General features: G+C 34.5%; 1 protein-coding gene across 3 annotated transcripts in view; it reads right to left on the reverse strand.

Annotated features, from left to right (window-relative positions):
• auts2a (activator of transcription and developmental regulator AUTS2 a) overlaps nt 1-26,234 on the reverse strand; it is a 760,542-nt gene that overhangs the window by 590,867 nt on the left and 143,441 nt on the right. For all 3 annotated transcript variants that reach the window (XM_087270816.1, XM_087270820.1, XM_087270814.1), the window contains one exon: nt 12-59. The gene's annotated coding sequence lies outside the window, so the exon portion shown is untranslated. The remainder of the gene's footprint in view (nt 1-11; nt 60-26,234) is intronic.

Below are 26,234 nucleotides of genomic sequence, written 5' to 3' on the forward strand. Positions count from 1 at the left end.
GTGAGTATTACCATATTTCTGATGTTCTGAGGCATTATGCTGACGTCTGAAAACTGCATCTGAGGAAGGAAGAAATAAATAAATAAATAACAAGCTGTGGATTAAAAGTAAGTTATGCCAACAACTTACAAATGATTCGATCTGAGAGAATCAACATTTAACAACTCTGTGATTGAAATAAAGCCACATGGTGGCTCAGTGGTTAGCACTGTCAACTCACAGCAAAAAATTCGCTGGTTCGAGTCCCGACTGGATCAGTTGGCATTACTGTGTGGAGTTATTGTCCCTGTGTTGGCGTGGGTTTCCTCTGGGTGTTCCAGTTTCCCCCACAGACAGTCCATAGATATGCAGGTGAATTGAATAATCCAAATAGGCCATAGTTTATGTGTGAGAATGGGTGTGTATAATGTAGATATTTCCTTGGGTTGACGCTGAAAGGGCATCAGCTGTGATAAAATGTGTGCTGTATAAGTTGGCGGTTCATTCTGCTGTGGAGACCCCTGATGAATAAAGGGACTAAGCCTAAAAAAATTAATAATTCAAATGATTTACTGGAAGTGAGTCTACAGTTAACAATCTATCACTTCTTCTAATGATCTGTGTAGAGTGGGTCTATAGCCGGCAGCTAGCTCTCTGCAACTCTCACATGGTTGCCCACTGAAGCTAAGCAGGGCTGCGCCCGGTCAGGACCTGGATGGTATACTGTGGTTTGGAAAAGTCAAGGTGTTAAAACCACCAAAAGCTAGGTTGCTGCTGGAAGTGGTGTTAGTGAGGCCAGCAGGGGGCGCCCAACCTGCGGTCTGTGTGGGTCCTAATGCCCCAGTATAGTGATGGGGACTCTATACTGCTCAGTGAGTGCCTTCTTTCGGATGAGACTTTAAACTGAGGTCCCGACTCTCTGTGGTCGTTAAAAATCCCTGGATGCACAAAGAGTAGGGGTTTAACCCCGGAGCCCTGGACACATCTGCCCACTGGCCTCTGTCCATCATGTCCTCCTAACCCTCCCCATATCATAATTGGCTCCATCACTCTGTCTCGTCTCCACCAATCAGCTGGTGTGTGGTGTGCGGTCTGGCGCAAAATGGCTGCCGTCATGTTATCCAGGTGGATGCTGCACACTGGTGGTGGATGAGGAGATCCCGCCATTGTGTAAAGCGCTTTAGGTGCCCAAAAAAGTAAATCTAAATGTAAGAAAATATTATTATTATTATTATCATTATTAATTCATGACTTACTGATTCAAATGATTTATTCAAAATGAATCTACAGCTAACAGCTCATTAATTCAATTGATCCAGTAACAGCGAATCAATCTTTAACAATTTATCTATTCAAATGACCCATTCAGAGCAAGTCTGCAGTTAGCAGATCACGGATTCAAATGAATCTATACTGTATGACATGCTTGAATGTGGGCATATAGTTTTTTTAATTTAAGTAGATTGAACATAAACAATTAAATTGCCCCTAAAAAAACTCAAGAATTGTGTTGACTCAGAAAAAAGTAGTTTAAACAAGCATAAACAAGATCACTAATTTACAGGAGTTACATTTTATTAGAATATCTGTATATGTCAAGTGTTTGATTTGTGTACTTCATTCACCACTGCAGGCAAATGCTTCTCAAACCCACGTCTGTGCAAACATATGCGCAAACATATGCAAAGATGTTATGCATGAATAAAAACCATGCTTATTTGCCCTTAAAGGGATTGTTCACCCAAAACGAAAAATTCGGTCACTTTTTAATCACTCTTTACTTGTAGCAAACCTGTTTAAGTTTCTTTCTTTTGTTGAAAACAAATGATGATACTTAAAATTTTTTGTAAACTTATAACCATTGACTTCTATACTGGTTTTTAAAATGGGTGTCAATGGTTACCAGTTTCTAACATTCTTCAAAATATCTTTTTTGTGTTTAACAGAAAAAAGAAACACATAAAAATGGGTGAATAGTGAGAACAATTTCTGTATTGGGGTGAACCATCCCTTTAACGTTAATATTTTTAACTTGATACTTCAGAAAGAAATTACCTTTATTTTAGTCACACCAATTATATCTGCAAAATTTTTGCATGACACATAATAACCTAACTTTCATGGTGTTAGCAACTGTATGTAAAAATAGCAAATTGTAAAAAATTAAATTAAAATGGTCAAAATAGCCAAGGCTGTTTAATTCATAGTAAGGTAATGAATTGAAAAACCAATCCAATTTTCATAATGGCTTCCAATGACCCTACAAAAGATTTGCACTTCTCTGTTATATAGCTTTATACTAAAGAGTTCAGCTTTTAATACTGACCTTACACAGCCACAAATGAATCATTTACGATGATGGTCTGACATAAGGGAGAGCAAACTATAAAGTTCAAAAGCTGAAACATATGGCCATCTAATATTTAATGTGTATTCATAAGATAAATGAAGCAGACTGTTAAAGCAGGACAGTGGCCTTTAAGGATAATGGAGAGTTAGCGCTCGTATAATTTTTAAGGTTTTGCCATTTAAAATGAAACACGCTGCTAGTAGTGCACGGAAGATCAACTTTTTTCGAGAAATTTTTAATAGGGTGATCATATTTTGTTTTATGTAAAGGGCTTTTAATTGCAATGTTTGAATTTAGAGTTTGGAAGAAATGTCATCAGTAGAATGAAAAAAATAAATGTTTTACTGTAACAATGTTATTTACAGCATTTCCCAGCAGGAACACAACATTATAAGATGTTAATATTAGGTTAGATTTAGGTTGTCAGGTGACCAACATTCAGTGTCTAGCCAGCGTCTAAGCACAATGTTATTTTGACGTCCAATAACCATGTCAAATGGCGCTGATATTTGGCTGTTTTGAGTTTGTGTTGGAAAGTTGCCAAAATCCAACGTCAAGCCAACATTTTATACGTCATATTGACGTCAGATACTGACATTTATTCATCAGGTATGGCAACCAAAAACCAACATCTGATAGACATTACAGTGGTAACGTACACACAACCTCAAGCTGTAACATCATTAGGCATTGATATTTGGTTGATTTTTGGTTGATCGTTGTACATGGCGTTGACCTGACATTAGGTTCTGACTACAACACGATTTTCATTTTCAAGCAAAATGCAACGTCTCTATGATGTCGTGGTACAACAATGTCCTGTGCCTGCTGGGTTGTTTTACATAAAATAACAAATAAAAAAGTGTTACGTTTTTTAAAGAGATGCTATATTAGTTTTAGACAATAACAAACTAATGTTTTAAATTTAGATGTTTAAGATATCAATATTTAGTGAAACAATCCAGATTTTCAATCACAAAAACTCCACAAAATCACACAATTAAAAAAAATGTAAATGTAAATGTTTTTATTTATTTTTTGGAAGAATTATTATTGCATCAAACAAATATTGACATTTTAACTGACATACATAAATAAACAATGTAAAGATAAACTATTTAATAAGACACCCCTGATATGATTATATATAATTCTGACTTAGTCACTTTTATTCAACCAGCAAGGTTTTTGACTGGAAATAACACTGGCTTGACCCAAAATATAGTATGATAATGTAAAAGGCATCAATTAGCAAAAAACTAAACAAAAAAAAAAAAAACATCCTATTTACGTTTGAACAAGATTTTGCAAAGGGTATGAATAATTTCAGCCTTGATTTTATCATACTTTAATATGCATAATGTATATAAATATATCCCCTTATTAAAAGTTTAAAACACCCTATTGAAACTACTCTTAGTTCAAGGACAATAAAGATTAAATATAAGTCTATTAGTGATTTAATTACAGCTAGAGCAGTGTTTGTTTTCTAAACCCTTAAGGTGAAAAACTTAACCTTCTGCCAGCATAAAAGGTGCCCTTAAAAAAGCAGCAGTCACATTTGTGTCGGCCCTCATTTGAAGCATGGGACACATCTGAAGGCTTTTATTGTTATCTTTTAAAAGGCCATTGTCCTCTCTCTCCAGGCCTCCATCAGCACTATAAAAATGACAGCGAGTCGACGTTACAGAGATTTAGGGCAGACGCAGCGGGCTCGCTTTGCCTTCTCTTCCCCTCTAATGAGTACAGTTTGTCGTCTGAGAGCTGCGGGACACGAAGCCTCTGATAATGAGAGAAACAGCCACTGGGGAATCCAGTCATTCGACTCTGAGGCCGCACTTCACATTACTGCCTTTTTGTACACTCATTGCTGCTGTTTGCTGAGGCAAGCATCAGTATTACTGGTACTCAGTGTTTAAGTGCTTTATTCTAATCCTCATGTGTTAGTATTCAACTTGTGAGCATGTACTTATCTCATTGCATTTGTGTTAAAGATCGCATATGAAAGCATACAATTATAAAAGAATAGATGTACCTTTTTCATCCACACTGTAAAAAGTGATTAGTTACTTTGCTTATAAAAAGTGAGTAAAACTGCTGCCTCAAAAGCATAGGCTTTACTTGAAACTATTAAGTTGACTTAACTTTAAAAACTATGCACAGTTAATTTACTTAATAATATTAGGGCAACAGGTTAACTAACTTTTTTAAATAAAGTCAACAAATTGCTTTTTACAGTGTACTTCTTGATATACTAGGCAAATAAAAACAACAACACAATTTGAATCTTTGGTATTCTCTTAAATCTCTTAAAATTAGGAAAATAATATCTTAACAACAGCATATGGCATTAAGAAAATTTGTCATGCACTGCTAATCAAATACCTTAACTGATCGTCAAGTTTTGCCCTGATAGAAAACACCATGAAATTCATGAAACGAGGTGTACTACGTTTTTCACATGACTGTAAATAAATAAATATATTTATAACATATTAATGTTACATCATTAGCCAAAACCAAAACAATGTCACATCATTAGCCAAAATCAAAACAAAAGAAACAAAAAACTAAATTAAGAAAAAAGCAAAACAACACCCAACTAAACCTAAAAAGCCCAGCTGAATGAATGAACAAACCAATGAACCAATAAGCCAACCAACCAACCAATGCACCAACCAAACCATGAACCAACTATCCAACCAAACAACCAACCAACCAACCAACCAACCAACCAACCAAACAACCAACCAACCAACCAAACAACAAACAACCAATGAAACATACAAACAAATAAACAAATAAACAAACAAACCCCAAACCAACTAACCAAACAACCAAACTATGAACCAACCAAACAAACAAACCACAAACCAATCAACCAACCAAACAAACGATCAATGAAGCAACTAACCAACAAAACAATGAACCAACCAACCAACCAGCCAAACTAACAACCAAACCATGAACCAACCAACCAACCAACCAACCAACCAACCCACCAAACGAACAAACAACCAAACCATTAACCAACCAACCAACCAACCAACCAACCAACCAACAAAACCATGAACCAACCAACCAACCAACCAACCCACCAAACGAACAAACAACCAAACCATTAACCAACCAACCAACCAACCAACCAACCAACCAACCAACCAACCAACCAACCAACAAAACCATGAACCAACCAACCAACCAACCAACCCACCAAACGAACAAACAACCAAACCATTAACCAACCAACCAACCAACCAACCAAACAACAAAACCATGAACCAACCAACTAACCAACTAACCAACTAACCAACCAACCAACCAACCAACCAACCCATCAAACGAACAAACAACCAAACCATTAACCAACCAACCAACCAAACAACAAAACCATGAATCAACGGTCCAGCCAACAAACCAACCAAACAAACCACAAACCAACCAATCAACCAACCAACCAAACCACAAACCAACCAATCAACCAACCAACCAACCAATCAACAAATGAGTCAGCCAACCAAGCAACCAAACCACGAAACAACCAATTAACCAAACAACTAACCAACCAACCAACCAACCTACCAACAAATGAGCCAGCCAACCAACCAACCAAACCACAAATCAACCAACCAATCAGCCAAACAAACAAACAAACAAACAAACAAACAAACAAACAAACAAACAAACAAACAAACAAACAAACAAACAAACAAACAAACAATAAATGAATGAACCAACCAACGAATGAACCAACCAACAAACCAACCAACCAACCAACAAACCAACCAACCAACCAAGCAAATAATAAACAAACCAACCAAACAACCAACCGGACAACCAACCATTCAACCAACCAACCAACCGGCCCACTTTCACCTCAGAGCCTTTATTGTTTGCTCACACCTGTTAAAAAAAACTATACATAAAGCAAAAACAAAACAACACAAATAAACAAAAACAAATGTAAATAGAATGAACATAAAACAATTGTCACAAAAAAACCCATTAAGAATTGTTGTTTTAGCTCATTTTAAATAGTTTGAACAAACAGCAAATGTATTTTTGAGTGTATAATTTGGCCTATCCCATAATGAGAATTTTTTATTTATTTATTTAATTTATCTTTTTTTTTTCTTTTCTTTTTTTATGCGCTCGCATCCCTCAAGCTTAAAAACCGAACTCCATCTACTGTAATCAGCAGCCCTCAGTCAAAGCTTCATTCAAAGGCCCTCAGAGGTCAAACTTCCTCCAGACTCAAGGATGGATAAATTGCCTGCCCTTTCGCAACGCACAAGAGATGACACACAATCTCAGCAAAACGGCTCATTCAAGACAGTTAAAGAAAACATAATTGCTGCCAGCATACAAAGTCAACTTAAAATCCATATTTGTTCAGTAAAATATATTTCTCTTTCACACATAACCTAACAACATAAAATGCTTAGATTTTGGCTGCAACAAATGGTGTTTAAAAGGAGTGAATCCTACAGCGATCTTTGCTGAAGGCTTAGTGTGTGTCTTGGGGGAATATTTAGGGCTCCTCTGAGACAGGCCCTCATTAGTAAGGGCAGGGAAATGAAAGAATAGCACCTCTCTCTATCTGCTCTTCTCTTGCAATGATCATTAGTGGAGCAGAAGAGAGGAGGTGCAGAGTGGCGAGTGGAGCTGTCAAAACACTGCCAAAGCTCCACACCATCTCCTGCTAAATCAGTCTCACTAAACTCACAGATTCACTTCCGAACTCCTGCTCAAAGAGTGTCTGCAGGCTTTAGCTCAAATAAAGGACTTTTTAAAATGCTTCCCAAAAGTGGCTTTTCCAAACTTGAATGTCTAAAAAGAAAAGTTTGAATTATCTTACTGCACATGTAAAATGTATTAAAAGCTCACTGAGATGAGTTTAATGTTTAAATCTCATATTTATATATCATATTATTATACTCAAACAGGATATAAAAAGTCTACACACCCCGTTAAAATGCAAGGTTTCTGTGTTGTAAAACCCCCACAATAAATCATTTTAGAACTTTTTCCACCTTTAATGTAAACTATAATCACTTGCATAAAAAACTCAAATATTTTAAAGGTGGTGTGGGGAACAAAAAATAAATAAAATACTGTGTTTTCATAAGTGTGCACACCTTTAAAGTAATACTTGTTGAAGCACCATTTGATTTTATAACAGCACTCAGTTTTTTTTGGGTATGAGTCTATCAGCACATCTCAAATTTGTAATATTTGCCCACTCTTCTTTACAAAAATGCATCAAATCTGTAAAATTTGACAGCCCTCTTTAGATAACCCCACAGATTTTCAGGTCTGGGCTCTGGCTGGGCCATTTCAAAACTTGAATTTTCTTGTAGTGAAGCCATTCCTTTGTTGATTTAAATAAATAAACAAATAAATAAATAAATCAATAAATAAAACAATGACAATAAATATTATTATTACAATTATAATTCCTATTATTTTTATTATTATTTAAAACCAAGTTTCCACTTGCCAAATGTAAAATTTTGTGACTTTTTTTTAGTCTCACTGGATCAAAAGCTGAATTTCTATAAATTATAATGAACGGAAAAACAAGGTGCTGTTATGCTTTGCATAATATTATAATTGTTTAAGCTTGAATGTTAAATTCACTTAATAGCCATTATGAGAGCAATAATGTATAATTTACCTGAAAAGAAATAAAAAGAAGAGGCGACGCAGGGGCGCAGTAGGTAGAGCTGTCGTCTTACAGCAAGAAGGTCGCTGATCCGAGCCTCGGCTGGGTCAGTTGGCGTTTCTGTGTGGAGTTTGCATATTCTCCCTGCGTTCGCGTGGATTTCCTCTGGGTGCTCCGGTTTCCCCCACAGTCCAAAGACATGTGGTACAGGTTAATTGGGTAGGCTAAATTGTCCGTAGTGTATGAGTGTGAATGAGTGTGTATGGATGTTTCCCAGAGATGGGTTGCAGCTGGAAGGGCATCAGCTGCGTGGCGGTTCATTCCACTGTGTCAACCCCAGATTAATAAAGGGACTAAGCTGAAAAAAAAATTAAGGAATGAAATGAAAAGAAAAGAAAAAAAAGCACTCATTTAAGAGGTAATTTTGTAGCCAAAGTTCTTGAAATTTGCATTTTTCTGCATTTACCTACATAGTTAGCAGTAACAGCTTAATGACTTCCAGCTAATGAGTGGAAAAGTAATAAAAAGGTGCTGAAAATGATAGTATATGTTCACAACAATAAGAACAAAATGTAATAAAGCAACATGATATAATACAGAGTAATCCACCAATATTCAATGACTTTGATAAAAACAATAAATAAAACAAAATTCCCAAATAGACTTTTTAAATATCCATGATATTCCAGATATTCCATTAACCGTGCTGAAAAACACAAGCTTTATTCATTTAAACATTTAAAGGAAACATTATTATTTTATAGCATTCAAAAAAGAAAAAAGATTTTCTCTTAACCATTTAATAGATTGTTGATTAATTAATTTTCCTTCATCTTAGTCCCTTATTTATCAGGGGTCGCCACAGCGTAACAAACCAACTATTCCAGCATATGTTTTATGCAGCGGATGCCCTTCTAGCAGCAACCAAGTACTGGGAAACACTTTACACATTTTTTTATACACCTGTTTGACTTTTCTAACAATATAAAAAGTCAATAAAAATATAAAAAGAGCAAAAAGTCATACATAAACAAGCTAACCTGCATGGTCACTTGGGAAAATGCATTTCTACAGCTGTGAACAGTGAAAGCAGCAACTGAATATACTTTTTGCATAAATGTCACCACAGGTACGCTACACAGCCTGGTTTATCTAAATTGCAGTTGCCCTCAGGACGGCAGCGGTGAATAAGGTTTCTGCTATACTTGCAAAAATACAATATGAAGATTGTACAAAATAACATTTGTCTGTTGCAACACACACAATTTTAACAGCATGCTGCACATATTGATATAACAATTATTATCAGTGTAAAATTTGCACCATGACTAAACATACAGTACACCAGTACTATCAAATACTTCAGTTTTTACAGTCCACACTAGGACAGCTTTTTCAGGTTCATGGTTTAAAAAGCTGTTTTTGACACCATAAATGGCAGCTAAAAGCCTAAAACACAGTAAACAAATGTATCCAGTAGGGATATAACAATTCACTCAACTCATGATTCTCTCATTATTACATTCACATTTAGTCATTTAGCAGACATTTTTCTACAGCTATTCCAATCAAGGATTCAACTTCATTCAACTTACAATCAAGGAGGCATTTAGCGATTCGACAAGAAGAAGCAAAACACACAAGTAGTGCTTATTATAAAAAGGAACTGCTAGTCTTCAACTGATCTTATGATATGATTTTATTAAAAACATCAGCATATTCATATTTTCTGGCACATTTTGTGCATTTGCCTGGTTTACACTCCAATTTAATTGTTCAAATATTCAACTTATTTTTGCTGGTTGTTCAAACTATTTATTTAAAATGAGCTGAATCAAAGGGTTTTTTGGAGACAACTTAATTGTTTTATGTTCAATCCACTTAAATTTGTGGACTGAAATTTTAAAAGTCACTTTAAGGCAAGTCATTTCACTCTTTGAAATGCCTCTCGGGCAGTATGAAATCTGTCTGAATGGGGAAACATCAAATACTCCAAAACTGTTTGCCAAGATTACAATTACATTACATATTTGGAATCACTACGAAAATTAAGCAACAACTGCCACATAAGTTTTGTTTCTAAACGTCCAAATCAAACAACATCAGCATATTTCCAGGTTGCCGGAGCTAATGTATATGCGCACTCGAAAGGAAGGAGATCATGAAACCATCCTCATCCATGGCTGTGTTTCACATTATCATCCTCCGGATAATGCTTTGTCAGATCACGCTGGTCTTCTGAAGTAATTTAAAACTTGGTCTCAATGGCGAATATCATCCAGGTAAGGCAGTGACTCTATGGGCTCTATTTTAACAGTTTAGGCGCAAAGTCTAAAGGGCAGGGCACAAAAGCATTAAGGGCATGTCCGAATCCACTTTTGCTATTTTAAGAACGGAAAAATACGCTCTACGCTGCAGTGCATGGTCTAACATGGTTGTGCTTATTCTCTTAATGAGTTATAGGTGTGTTTTGAGCATAACCCAATCAGAGTCTCATCTCCCATTCCCTTTAAAAGTCAGTTGCATCGTGCCGTGGCGCATTTGCTATTTACATGATGGACTTTGTAAGTGGAGAAACTGAACACTTCACTAGCAAGAAAACAGTTAAACAGAACATCTGAAACCAAAGGATAATGAATGAGCCTCCTTCAATCGGCCTTTACTTTCTTTATCTCTTTCTCTCTTTTGTAAATAAGCAAACGGTGTTGTACGCACTCCATTAAAGACATTCATTAGCCTACTTATTTAATTTTCTTTGTTAAGTGCAAAGATTTGTTTTAAAACTATTTCTAAATTCAGTTCTAATTTCCAGCAAACGAATAAATGAACAATAATAAAGAAGTGTGGTCAAAATTGAGTTATATCCAAACACACATCCTATGCCCCATATGGTCCAAAACCTGACAGGTGGACAAATCTAAGCTTGTTAATAACCACAAACTTAAAAACAATTACTGTGCAATAGACTATAGCTGAAAGCAGGTCTAAAGTCCAGCGTAGAGTGCATTAGTTGTACGCTTCGCTATCACATTGCTTAAAACATGCAGGATGTAGAGCAATACACAAATATCTTTACAAATGAAAAAGAATTAAAGGAATAAAAATTACAAAATTATTACTTTCAACATAAATATAAAAAAAATGCCTCCATGCTCTTTATGTCAGGGGGGCTTTTTGTTTTAGTTTAATCATGACAAGTTGCTTTTGTATAATGTAATATTATTATTAGTAGTATTTACTATATGCATATTCCTTGACTGTTACACTTTTTCCCATTTATAAAACTATTTGAGTGACATGTCTGGTGTATTCTATAGTCTTTGGTGAAACCCAGCATTTGTTTTCTTTACAGTGAACGGTTTAAATGCTTTTGTATATTAAAGAATAAAGAAGGCATTTAAACAGCATGAAGGTGAATAAACAAAAAAAAATTAGAGTGATCTATCTCTTTAAGATGCTGTTGTGAGTATAAGGTCACCTCCGCAGACTCGCTCTCAAGTGGCCATTGCCCTTGTCACTGCCTTTGGATCTGATGGAGAGAAAACAAACACCGGGCAACACTAATATTCTTGGCCTTCCAGAAACATTCCTAAAGTCTAATCCCTAAAAATGTAATGCAAGCGCTGTCTAGAAATCTCATTTGACACGCAATTCAGTGCAGTTGACAAATGGACAAGCCAATCAGATTTAGTGACAGACGTATTTTTCCTCCCCTCAGTAGCTTTGATTTCATTTCACGGCGCTGAATGAAATGTGAGTCAGATGCTTGAACATCATCTATCACAATTCAGTATGTCAACGGCAGCCTGACACAAATTCTCATTTGTCTGATGGCCACGAGCAAATGCATTCAATTAGTTGCAATGAATGGAGGAGCCGAGTCTCTGACGCTCGCACACTCTCACAATGGTTTTCAAACAAGATTCCTTCCTGCCATTTTTGTGTCAGGCTCTGAATCAGACATCAGCCTATTCTTTTCAAACTGTTTGCGACGCATTCAGCTATGCCATTTTCAGGAAAAATAGACATCCTATTCTGAGCTAATTTGGTTTAACAGGCAAATGTGAAAAAAAAAGTTTCTAGCATGTAAAACAAGTTGTGCATAGTAAAATTTTTCTTGTTGCATATTGAAGTTTTAGGAACAACAAATAGTAACTTGACTACTAGTTGATCAGTTGGTACCAGAAGCGTCTTACGTGAAGGGCAAAGGCCTCTAGATTACGCTTATTTTACAAAAAAAAAATAAATTAATTGATTATTTATTATTTGGACAGTAAGCTCTGACTTAGAAAAAAAAAAAATTAGAAAAAGGTCTTGTCATAATTGTCATAATTGTCATAACTTGACTACTAGTTGATCAGTTGGTACCAGAAGCGTCTTACGTGAAGGGCAAAGGCCTCTAGATTACGCTTATTTTACCAAAAAAAAAAAATTTAATTGATTATTTATTATTTGTACAGTAAGCTCTGACTTAGAAAAAAAAAAAATTAGAAAAAGGTCTTGTCATAATGTCCAGTATATCATTGAAACCAGTAAAAAGAATTAATGTTGTGTCCAAAACCCATGAATTTGGAGGACTGCATCCATACATCTCTGCAACGACTTAAATGACATATTAATAAAAGTCACCTGGAACGGCAAAGAAAACATTCTTGCAGAAGTTAATTGAGATTCTTTGGGTTCATCTTCAATGCCTCTTTCTTCATCTTACCCCAGACATGTTTAATAATGTTCATGTCTGGTGACTAGGCTGGCAAATCCTTAAGCAACTTGACCTTCTTTGGTTTTAAGGAACATTGGTGTGGAGCCTGAAGTATGAGAAGTAGCCTATCCTGATAACGAATTTGCCCTCACCTGTGGTTTGTAATGTAATGGGCAGCACAAATATCTTGATACCTCAGGATGTTGATGTTGCCAACCACTCAGCAGATCTCTTGCCCGCCCCAATACTGAATTTAACATCAAACCATGATTTTTTCTTCACCAATCTTGGCTGATTTCTGTGAGAATCGTGGGTCCATGCCAGTTCTAATAGGTCTTCTGCAGTATTTGTGATGATTGGGATGCAGTTCAACAGATAATTCATTAGATTTATCTACCTTCGACCACTTTTTCCAAATGATCAACTAGAAGTCAAGTTATTGTTTGTTGCTCTTACAACTGGGATCGACGACAAGACTTTTGTCAGGTAGTGTAGTTTACTACTAAAATGCTTTACTTCTTGTCATTTTAAAGAGTATTGCTCTTGTGATACGCTGATTTTTCTGCAAGTGCACAATAGCTAATATGATATAAAATCAAAAAATATTATTACATTTCTTAATGACCTGAACAAAGTAAGAAAAGTCAAAACAAACACTAAAACTATGACCATTTAAATGACTAATTAACATTTTTCTCAGTTGTTTTGACAAATCTCAATTGAAATTTTTATTTTTTCAAAACTACAAGATTAGATATTTGAACGATTAACTTACTGTTCACTTCAGACTGGCATTTCTTATTGATTTAAGCAAATTTCAAAGGCCTTGATGTGTGCAAACAATAAGTACAATTGCCTGTAGTTTGAAGAAAAAAAAATCATTGCATATGGCTTGTGGCTCAAAACTGATTAGTCAATTCTCATATAAACTGTCAAACTCTTCATAACTTCTCAATCATTTTGTATCAAACATTCATACATGCTCATGTTTACACCGTAAATACCTAATATTAATATATAATATAAAATATTATATAATTTATCATCTTTTTCCAATAGCATCTGAATGCCCCCTTTATGATGCAAGCTGAGATTGCATCGCTGAGAGATGCAAAGTCAGACATGATGCACTCATTGGAGCTAGTGACAACACTGTGAAGGATAAGATTAGAGGTGGGGTTAGGTTAGCGTATTAAAAAGCATTGGATGCAGCTCAGATTGCATCTGCACCGAGTCTGCAGCCAGACCCCTCTCTCTTTTTCAGCAGCATAATTGTCTTTGTGACTAGGCATAATACGATAATCAGTTTCAAGGTTTACCAGGGTTTGGAAAAGTCAAGGTTTTAAAACCGCTAAAATTTTCTGTTATATCGTTTCTAAGGTATATGTAAGGTTTTTTCATTTGTTTTAAAGAAACCTGTGCTATTGAAACTACTGAAGATTAAGTCAATGATTCATTTGAATTATTCAGCCTGACATGTTTACTGTTGCAAAATATTGTAAATGTTTTCTAAAATGAAATATATTGTGTTAAATAGGGGAAAAACTTAAGTTTTTTACCCAGACATTTAAAAAGACCTTATTTTAAAGCAGTGAGCACAATACCTTTATACCGTGATATTTTTTATCCAAGGTTATCATACTGTAAGACTCTTATACTGGCCCATTTGTGACCTGAACAAAATAAAAAAGACATACAATCCTCAACGACAACATAAACTGTAAATATTTTCATTTAAATTAATAGAAGAATAATGAAAATCAAATCAAATAAACAATAATACACATAATAATACACAGGATTTGCAAATAAATGTGTTATCAAGCCAGGTTTATTCTTAGTGACTGACCAGCCTATTTAAGTTTTATGAATTGGTCTATTTTCTGCACACATTCCCCAGTAAACTCTAGATGACCCAGGAGCGGACCCTGAGGAACACCGCCATGATATCTATTATTTATGACATGCTTGTGCAAAGACGTTATTGCAGGATTTATGGAATAAACTATGAAGTACTATTTAGAGCGAGTGTTAAATCTCCTGCTCTCTTTTATTCTGTCAATTCTGCACAGGTATCAGTCGCTGTAGGATTTGACTTTGAAGCAGTTCAATGGAAGCGCTGACCTAAAACAGAGGAGTAAAACAAAGCTTCATTTGCAGTTGAAGCACAAAGAGAGCAACAGCCTCAATTTTACCCCAAAGCTTTTAACTACAGGACAAAGTGGAAATGTAGTCTCGAGGGCCGGCTGTAATCTTGAAAGAGTGATTAAGAATGTTTTGTTCAATGGAAAGGTTTTTTAGTTTTTTTTCCTTCGGTGAGTGATGCTTGGCTGGGCTCAACACAGGCCTCTAATCACACTCATCCATCTGGCCTTTCATATTCCCTGATTTATCACAATATTGCAATAAGGTTCTTAAGCTCTCATTTTCCAGCCAAAGCGAGAGCCATAATTTAATTTCTCCAGCGCGAGGAGTTCATTTATGGCATCTGGGATGAACGTTTATCCTGTTGACATGGAGGAGCAGAAATTATTGACCGTGCTCCTGCTCTCACCTTGATAAAATAAAATAGTAACTAATTAATAATAAAATAACAACAAAAAATAAAAAAATTACTAAATAAAAAATTAAATAAAACATCATTTAAAAAATATATGAAAAAATAAAAACAAAAACAAAAACAATAAATAAATAAATAAACAATACTAAAAACTATAAAAAATAAAATATAATTCAATTAAAATAAAATAAAATAAATAAAATTATAAATAAAGCTCAATAAAAGTAAAAAAATAATAAAAGTATAATAAAATCATAAAAAATAAATAAAAACAAAATAAATAACAATAAAAAGTAAAGTAATAAAAATGTAATTAAATAATAAAAATTAAATAATAACAAAATAAAATAATAAAAATAAAATTTTATTAAATGAAAAATAAAATTAGATAATAACAATAATTTAATAAAATAAAAAAACTAACATAAAAAAAAACTAATTAATTTAGCCTACAACACATCACCTGTACCGCATGTCTTTGGACTGTGGGGGAAACCAGAGCCCCCAGAGGAAACTCACGCGAAAGCAGGGAGAACATGAAATGAAATTCCACACAGAAATGCCAACTGACCCAGCCGAGGCTCGAACCAGCGACCTTCTTGCTGTGAAGTGACAGCACTACCTACTGTGCCACTGCGTCGCCAAAGAAAGAGAAATTTTTGTAAAAAATTCTGATACACAGCTATGCTATATGCTCGCTCTTAAACGCATTTCCTTCCTATTTACGTCCTAAACACAATTTCTGAGTTGAAGTGTATCATAAATATATTATGATATCATGATTTTTTTCACATTCAGTACATACAGTGAGACCAGCCGAACCCCCCTCCCCCCACCCAAAAAAACGAAAAAAAAAAAACTTCTGTGTGAGGACATTATTTATAGCATTTATAGCATCTGAGATGAACATTTATCCTGTTGACATGAGGAGCAGAAATGTGTTAACTTTGTCTTTCCTTTAAGCAGGTGCTGTCGTGTGTATGTTTTCCAGGCAAATGATCCGGATGTGAACAGATTTAACAAAACAAGCAGGATTAATGCGCATATCCGACTGTGATAACACATGTAGAGGTACAAAATGTTTTGACAGGGACAACATATGTCTACACACATGCATTATTTAAAGGCAACAGCGTGCAATCTGCTGTGTCAAGCATCACTATGACCTAAATCATGAGTTGCAGCTACAAGAGCAAATAAATGAACAATAAAATGCCTACAAACGAAACCCAAAAGCAAACATAAATTATGTAAAACAAAACAAAAAAGGTAACATTTTAGAATAATGGTCTATTAGTTATTGTTGATGAATTTACTAATACTACCTAAGCATAAATAATCGTGTAAAGCATTTATTAATCATAGAATAACATTAATAAATGCATTATTAAAATTTAAAGTTGCACTTGTTAATATTAGTTATTGCACTGTGAGTTAACACGAACCAACATGAAATAATGCTAATTTAAAAAACATTAACTAATGTTAACAAACATTAATAAATACTGTAATGAATATATCACTAATAGCTTGTTCTTGTTATTAAATAACATTGGATCTGTATTTTAAAGTGTTGCCGAAAAATGTTTAGTTAACACTGACTGGCTGTATTTTGATTAACTAACATTAACAATGATGAATAAATACTGTAGTAATTGTATAGTTATTTGTTTGTTCATGTTAGTAAATACATTATATCAACTAATGGAACCTTATGTGTCACGTATGCTTTGTTTTATTATATATTATCATTAAAAAATTGCATACAGTACAGTAATACACACATACAGTATATGAAAAATCTAATAATTTTTGACATAATTGTTACGCAAAGATATACACAAATGACATGGAAATCCAAATCCAAATGAAAAAAAAAAAAACAAATAACAAAACAAAACTTTTAGGTGAGCATGTGTGTGTATCTGTTTATTTATTTAATATACAGTTGAAGTCAGAATTATTAGCCCTCCTGATTTATTAGCCCTTGTTTATTTTTCCCCCCAATTTCTGTTTAACGGAGAGAAGTTTTTTTCAACACATTTCTAAGCATAATAGTTTTAGTAGCTCATTTCTATTAACTGATTTATTTTATCTTTGCCATGATGACAGTAATTAATATTTCATTAGATATTTTTCAAGACACTTCAATACAGCTTAAAGTGACATTTAAAGGAATAACTAGGTTAATTAGGTTAACTAGGCAGGTTAGGGTAATTAGGCAAGTTATTGTATAATGATGGTTTGTTCTTTAGACTATCGGAAAAATATATAGCTTAAAGAAGCTAATAGTTTTGACCTTAAAATGGTGTTTACAAAATTAAAAACTGCTTTTATTCTAGCTAAAATAAAACAAATGAAACTTTCTCCAAAAGAAAAAAACATTATCAGACATACTCTGAAAAATTCCTTGCTCTGTTAAACATCATTTGGGAAATATTTAATAAAGAAAAAAAATTCAAAGGGGGCTAATAATTCTGACTTTAACTATATACTGTATACAGGGATGGGGCAGTATTTATGATACATGTATTTCAAATATGTGTTTTAAATATAAAATAGTATTTTGTAATTTGTATTTGACAGGGTCAATAGAAAATGGGTTAATATTTTGTATCAAAATACTTTAGTGTCTTGTAGTTTTAAAATACATGATGACATCATAAAATTGTGGCTTTTAATAGCTTCTGGCTTTTCGCAGTTATTTGCCAAGGCTTGAGATCAGACTAGAAAATGGATTAATTTTGAAGAAGTTGATCAATGCTTGGAGTATGGATGGAAACTATGCAGGACATATAAGGAAAGTAACAGACAAATAGCTAGGGTAGATCTGGGAGCAAGTCAAAATAAGACAAGAAGATAAAACAAACAACATAAAAAAATCCTACAGTGGCGATATACATTCAAAACTTCATTGGCTGTTTCAAATGCCAGTAACAGGTGTTCTTTATACGCTTTTTTATTAATTACAAACTTTGACAGTTAGTATGAGACAAAAATATTTTACAATACTCCAGTCTACAGATTAGTCAAAAACTTCCATCTAAGGTTTTATGACAGCAAAAACAGATATTGTGTTTTATACTGAGTAAACTGGAGATTTTATTAGATTTCAGAAATTCACTAAATTAAGAATATTAAAAATCTTAATTGAAAAAAATAACTAGATTAATTTAACAAATTATGTTTGTTATGTTAACAATTATGTTATGTTAACAATTTTTTAATAACATTTTTATTTATCACCCTTTTAAAATATAAGACTGTTAAGAGATGGTGGCAATTTTCACAATAGATAGAGATATAGAGAGATATATAGTACTATATTCCAGCTCATTATCTGCATTAGATGTTTTTTACAGTGATGTTCCCTCGTAGATATAGATATATCGTAGAAATACAGTATTTTATTTTGATACATTTGTGGCTGCTGTATTTTATAGTTTATTTTGATACACTTAAAATAGAGGTATTTGGAATTTTACTTTAAAACAAATTTTAATGTATTTTTGCCCAATCCTGTATGTGTGTGTGTGTATATATATATATATACTGTATATATATATATATATATATATATATATATATATATACACACACACACACACACACACACACACACACAGGATTGGGCATATATATATATATATATATATATATATATATATATATATATATATATATATATATATATATATATATATATATATATATATATATATATATACATATATATATATATATATATATGTATGTATGTATGTATGTATGTATGTATGTATGTACATATGTATATACTTATATATGTATATATATATATATATATATATATATATATATATATATATATATATATATATATATATATATATATATATATAGATATATATACATATGTATGATTTAAATTAAAAGAAGAGTAATATAGATATAAATAGAACATACAATAGACAGATAGAATAAAATAATCAAGTAAAAATATAATAATAAAACAATAAAGTTAGTATTCTTTTATGTTTTGGATACATTTAAAGAATAGTGAATGTAACAATCTTCAGAGCAAACAAGTGGTACAAAACTACTACCGCTCCCTCCCATTACAACCAGATGTTTATAAATGATGTCCTGGTAAAAGCGAAAGATAAACACTAAAGCCCATTGGCATCTCACCCATCATCCCTGAGCATGAAAAGTGATGATGCGCGATGGCACTTCTCCCACCACACAAACCCTGGCATCCTGCTGCGGGTTTAGATGAGGGATTAAATTTTAACACTGTGATAATCCCACACTGCAGACCAGAAGCAATCAGGTCTAATCTGCTGCTCACACACTGCCCACTGCCACTCTCACCACCATCAGTGTTTCTCACTTCACACTTTGTTTCTGTTTTCCAGGAAATCCCAGATAAGCCCTTTCAGAAAAAAAAAAGACTTGTAAGACTGAACGAACACACACACATGCACACACAAAGAGATTTAAGCCTGAGTGGGAGAAATAAGAGCATATTCTTTGGAAAGATATCCCTGATATCGCAGCTCAATTAGAAAGTAATCTCATCTGATCCTATTATATTTTGATGGTCAGCTTTTTGCGCTGAAATGGATTGTGGGATTGAACAGCATGGTTTATTGTCCTCTATGTACACTTTGTGAAAGAGGCTGGCACAGCCAAACCTACTGTATACTGCAAACCTGAACCATTATTTTATTATGAGGAAACTCATATCTATCTATCTATCTATCTATCTATCTATCTATCTATCTATCTATCTATCTATCTATCTATCTATCTATCTATCTATCTATCTATCTATCTATCTATCTATCTATCTATCTATCTATCTATCCATCTATCCATCCATCCATCCATCCATCCATCCATCTATCTGGGAAATAAGTATTGAACGAGTCATTCAGCTTGAGAGGATATGCTCCTTGAAATCAAAATCTCAACACCAATTTCAAACTGTATGGCAACCTTTTCTGGATTTCCTCAAAATTGATTAGTGCTATGCCAACAATTTATTGAAACAATTAATCATACTCTGATTACATTTGAACATTATAATTGCTTTGATTGGTAAATACTCCCACCTGTTAGTTATTTATTCACTTTATTTTTATTTTCTGATTTATCGCTGGGGTTACTATGTTTATACCAATGAAGTTATGCATAATAAAATGAAGTTATGCATAATAAAATGAAATGACAGAGAAAAATGTTTTGAACACATGAAAAAAGGGATGTGTAGAAAGGCAGTGAAAGCCCAGACAGCAGCTGCAATCGCTTAGTTCTTCAGCAACCCTCTGCCCTTTGTAATTGAAAATTAATATTAGCTGCTTCAGCCATACATGTACATTACCAGTACGATGAAGATGAAACCAGAGTGGACATTTCAGCAAGACAATGATCCAAAACCAGCCTGATCTCACGAGGAAACGAGAGTATTTTATGTTTTGTCAGTTTCTTGGCAAATTCGTACAAATTCCTACAAGTTTAGTCATACGAAAATGTACGATTTTAAAAAGGAGGCATGGCACCCAACACCCCGCCCCAACCCCAACCGTCATTGGGTTATGAGCAAATCATACAAAATTGTACGAATTCGATCTTACAAATTTATTCGAATCAGCTACTAAATCAAAAAGTTACGAATTGCCATGACATTGCATTGTCTAAAACACAGCCAAGGAAACTCTCAAATGCTTTCAGAGAAAGAAAACAGAGCTATGGAATGGCCTAGCCAATCACCTGACTCGAATCTAATAGAAAATACAAAATAAAGATTAGATTTGATCCCACAGAACCATCAAAATCTTTACACTCTGTTGAAAAAAATCACCTAAAAATCACCTAAGCAATGTACAGCATGACTTTATTCTCCATATAAGAGCCATCTTTAAGCTGTCAACACCAAAAAGCCTTTTATATTTATGTCTAACCATTATTATATTTAATCTTTTTTGTATTTCTCAATGTTTATAAAACCCAACAATGGGATTTATAAAAAATCCTGGATTGTTTTCTGCTCCACACAAACTATGCCACACTAGGATTAACTGGACGAGGCTATTCACATATCTTTGTAATATCCTCAGGGGGTACATATTTGTTCTGTTTAGACAGAACATCTTGTAATGTGCAGCAAAATTATTTCAAAATGACATCCAAAAATATCATAAAAAACCTAAAATGACTGATAGAACACAACTGAACAGTTGCGGCTCTGAAAATCAACTCTCCAAGGCTTAAATAACTGGCAAATATTTGCTGGAATAACAAAGACAGAATCTTCTTCGGTTCACACCGACCCAAGGGATTGACAATACTTCTGAAATGAACACATCCAAAAGAATGAATGATGTTTTAAAGAGAAAGGCTCGCATAGAAAGTAGAGTTTCAGAAAATGACTGCACAGGGAGGCACTAAAGATGTTTTCCAGTTTGGCTAACGGACATGAGAATTATCTGCTGCTGATTTAAACAAACATTACTCTTCTACAACACCTGCCTGGAAGATGCTGCAGAAAGAGCCTATTGTGCACTCCAGTCACGCCAGGAGGGTCACGCTGGGTCAATCGGCTGAAAGATGAGCACCGGAGTGGGTCAAATGAGAGTGGAGTCTCTGGCTAAACCAGGAAGTCCAAGCGTGTGTGTCTTGACCTGCAGACTATCACAGTGAAGCCATCAAAGTCCTGCAGCCTTAACACAATGACAGATCTAACAGGGTTTAGCATTTACACACATACACATGCCGCACACACACATAAAATGAAAACAAACAGAAAAAATACAACAGATTCAATAAATTAAGACCGTAAAATTGATTAAAAGTACAATTTCTAGTTCACTAAATTAGTAAATCAATTTTTAAAATATTTAATCAATAAAAAAGATAAGTAGTTAGAATTGTAGACAGATTATTGCTAAGTTGAGAAAAGCTAGATTCTGGAAAATCTAACATGTTTATAGTATGATTTTATACAGCTGATATGATATATAGATGTATGTAGGAGTCAACATTTGAGGTGGATCAATAAAATGTTTAGACTTTAGACAAGAATAGGTTTTGTTGAATATTTTAGGACAACTTTGATTAAAGTTTTGATCCACTTCAAATGCCCACTATAGACCTTTTTCTTGGCTGCTGCACGGAGGGCGCCACAGCGACCAGCGTCTTCCGGTAGAATGATTTGAACTTCTGTTTACAGCGTTTACAACTGGTAAATTGCGATCTGAAAATGAGTTTTAATAGCGTTTTGAGTGGATTACGGAATGTTTTTGTGACACACAACTTTAAAAAGGTGTGTGTTAAAGCCGTTATAATCTGTCAGATGTGGTTCAAGTGCGAGTGAAAAACGTTCTCCTAGTTCACGCGTCTGCCGTCAGAAATAAAGTTTGAGTGTGTTTTCCCGGCCAGTCAGCTGTTAGCTTAGTGGCTCTTCAACACGCACGCACGAATGCGCAATGCTTCACTTCATTACAGAGCAAACCAGATTACTGGCATAAAACTTTACAGGTGTGCAAGTCATGTAGTTTATAATAAAAACCAATAAAAGTCAGTCACTGATCCTCTGCTGGCTAATTTGCATGTTGATTCTAATCAAGAGCCGTTTATGTTTCATTGAGTTAGTGTGTGTTGTGTAGTATTTACCAGGGTATGTTTTTTCTGTCATTTCAAAATGCCACTTTATTTTCACTTTGTCACAGTTATAAAAATCAATGTGTTGGTGGGACAGTACAGGCTACGTGTATGTGTCAAACATTTTGGTGAACTACATTTGTTTGGGCTGGTTATATATTTGTAAAAAAGAGAGTATCTGACGAGGCTTCATTTAAACTGCAGAAAATGCCATCTGACAACGAGGGAAAAATGTCTCACAGCAGTTGTTTTCATCCTATTAGATCGCATTTTTTAAAAGGATCAGTCCAGGAGGTGGCGCTATTCGACAACAGTATTAGTTCAAAGACAATAAAGGCAGGTAAACTAGATTAAAATTTTCATTTCAAAGCTGTCCAAATGTGACTGTTTATACGCATCAGCTGCCGACCGGAAGTTCTTAGCATTCTCCTTACGCATTCACGCAAAGCAGGTGTATAGATCATATGGATGCCATGTTTAGCATGATGTAGCATTGATAGCAAGTTTATAACTTGATATGGAAAATTGATAATATTTTTCACATTGCTGCATGTTTTTAGCATAATAGGGGTACCATGGTATTATCATATACCATATAACATTTGCTAGCATGTTTTATCACATTGAGAGCGTTTCTAGCATGTTTTAATGAAAGCAGGTTTAGAACATTATTTAGCATGGATGACTATAGACCTGCTTTGATCTGGTCTATTGAACAGTCTATTATAGTTCCTCAAAATAGCAACGCAGCAATGCACCTCAACACGCCTCCTTTTTTACACCAGAATGTCTATGGGCGCACATGTAAGCGCAAATGCATTTGCTATTAAAACAACGTGCTGCAAAATGTCAAAATGACTCTTGCGCCAGGCTGAAATGAGCAAACAACAATTGTGTCACACGGCAAGTATAACACTTGGATTTTTATAACATGGATTACATTTCTAACACATAGCTAGCATTTCTAGGAAAAATTAAATAGACATATTAAAATATTCATTTTCTTTTCGGCTTAGTCCCATTATTTATCTGGGGTCGCCACAGTGGAATGAACCACCAACTTATCCAGCATGTTTTACGCAGCGGATGCCCTTCCAGCTGCAATCCATCACGGGGAAATTAAATAGATCAGTAATATCCGTTTAGAACTGGTGCAGTGTTTCAAGGTCTCAAGACACTATTCATTAAATTCACACATTATTCTGAAACCAAATTACATATCCAAGTAAAAATTTGCGAATCATTTGTAATTATCTGGATTTCTGCAAGTCCTCTAATGGGTCATTTGAATCACAAAAATCCCATTTAACAAACAGCATACAGAACAGCAGGTACAGGCAGTATATCATTGTTAAACATATTTTTTAAATGTTACAATGATTATTACAATAGGTTCATATTTTTCCACTAGATTGAACACTATAATGACAGCATTATCATTAAGCACATGAAATCACAGTAGGAATAGAATAACCTATTGTAACATGGGAGGTGTGCGCTATACTGTATATCCACGTCTTCCGAAAAATATGAGATGGAACCCTTCATTAAGTTAATTATGTGGTGTCTAATATTCTCTGATTGTTAAAGAGAAGAAAAGGCCTTGGCACTTATGTGGGGTTAATTAAGCTGAAGATAAGCATCGACTGTCAGATTGTGATTTACACACACACATTTTCACATATGCACACAAATCCACAGCAGTTAATTAGAGCTCATAAATGCTTCATAAGTCATGGCCGACAGATAACTGATGGGCATTAATGGAGTCCTTAGCGGGGGATTTAACCTTTAGTTGTTTTACACTGGTCAGAACACACACAAAGCAGACCAAGCGGAACGCCGGGGTCAAAGCCTTAATCTATAAAACACAAAGAGAAGCCAATTTGGCAGTGAAAGAGCAAGGGCAGAAAGGAGCACTCTGAGCTAAACTGTATCTAAAGGAAGCACGAGATAATGAAGGTGATATAATTTTCCCTTTAATGTTATCAGCAGGATTCTGTTTTAATTATTTACCATGACTTCGCATGAATCTCTGTCTAAAACACTGTGTCATACATATATAGTCAATTCAATGGTGAGAGAAACACAAATGCTTAGATATAAGCTGCTCAATGAGTTTGACTAGTATATTAGATTGATGGGTGACCCTGAATCCTACTAGAGAAAAGGGAAGGTGATGTGAGAGCCAAATTGATGGATTAATAGATGGATGAATGGATAGATAGATGGATGAATGTAATTCAGAAAATTATTACTTGACAAGCAAATGAGGAAGGGAGATAGAAACAAAGGGTGGTATTAAGAAAGAATGAATAATTCAAAAACAAAATAGGAATGGATGAAAAGAACTAAAGGATGGAAGGAATCAAATATAGACATGGATTGATGGATCGGTAAATGGATGATGGAAATAAAAAAATATTAATTAAACAAAAGGGGAAAACAGAAATTGGGAATCATGTGGTGATAAAAATGAAGAATGGAAGGAAGAGAAGGAAATAGTGGATGGAATTTTTAATGAAATTATGTAAGAATGAATAGGAAGAAGAAAAAAAAGGACGGAGCGAGCATTTGTTTTCTCAACCCAGGCTCATTATGGATACGTACCCCTGTATATATTTCTGGAAATCGCCAAATAAGTTCCAGAAGGTAAGTTTTTGGGCAGTTTTTGTTTTCTCGAATACACCAGAGGCCAATGTGTACACTTTTTCAGATCACGTGTGCCATTTGCGCCTGCTGTTCTCACAAAAATCCACCAAAGGCCGCTGTCGGCTGACTGACCGACTGACGACCGATTTCCCCAACCACACCCTTCCCTAAACCCAACCGATAGTGTTTTCAAAAGCACCAATTGACCAGCGCCCACCCACTTCCCTAAATCCAACTGACAGTGTTTCCAAAAGCAATCCAGAAAAGAAAAGCCCTCATAGCCGCCTGATTTTTGCCAACATTTTCAGATCTTACAACATTCTCAACCTGGTATTTACTTCTTTATTTTAATTTTGCCTTTTGTTTTTGCTTAACCTGGTTAAGTGGGGAGCCACTGAGCAATCTGGTAATAAATGAAAAGCCGTCTAAAAGGAGGTAAGCAGTCAGCCGGTCACGCAAAAAATAAACTCAAGCATCATACTGCCCTATGGCATTCATTTTAAAGATGAAATTAAGAGTGTAGGTGAAAAACCTCTAAATGCCATCTGAAATTTTCCTCTAAAATTGGCATTTTTACCAGGCTTCTGTGTGTATGTTCAGTAATATCACTTTTAGTCAAAGCATCAGTCCTTTTCCTGATCTTTAATGTGAAATATCTCAACATTAACAAAGTAGGCTGAGA

This window comes from Danio rerio, chromosome 10 (genome assembly GCF_052040795.2).
Source record: "Danio rerio strain M-AB ecotype USA chromosome 10, GRCz13ab, whole genome shotgun sequence".
NCBI classification, from domain to species: Eukaryota; Metazoa; Chordata; class Actinopteri; order Cypriniformes; family Danionidae; genus Danio; species Danio rerio.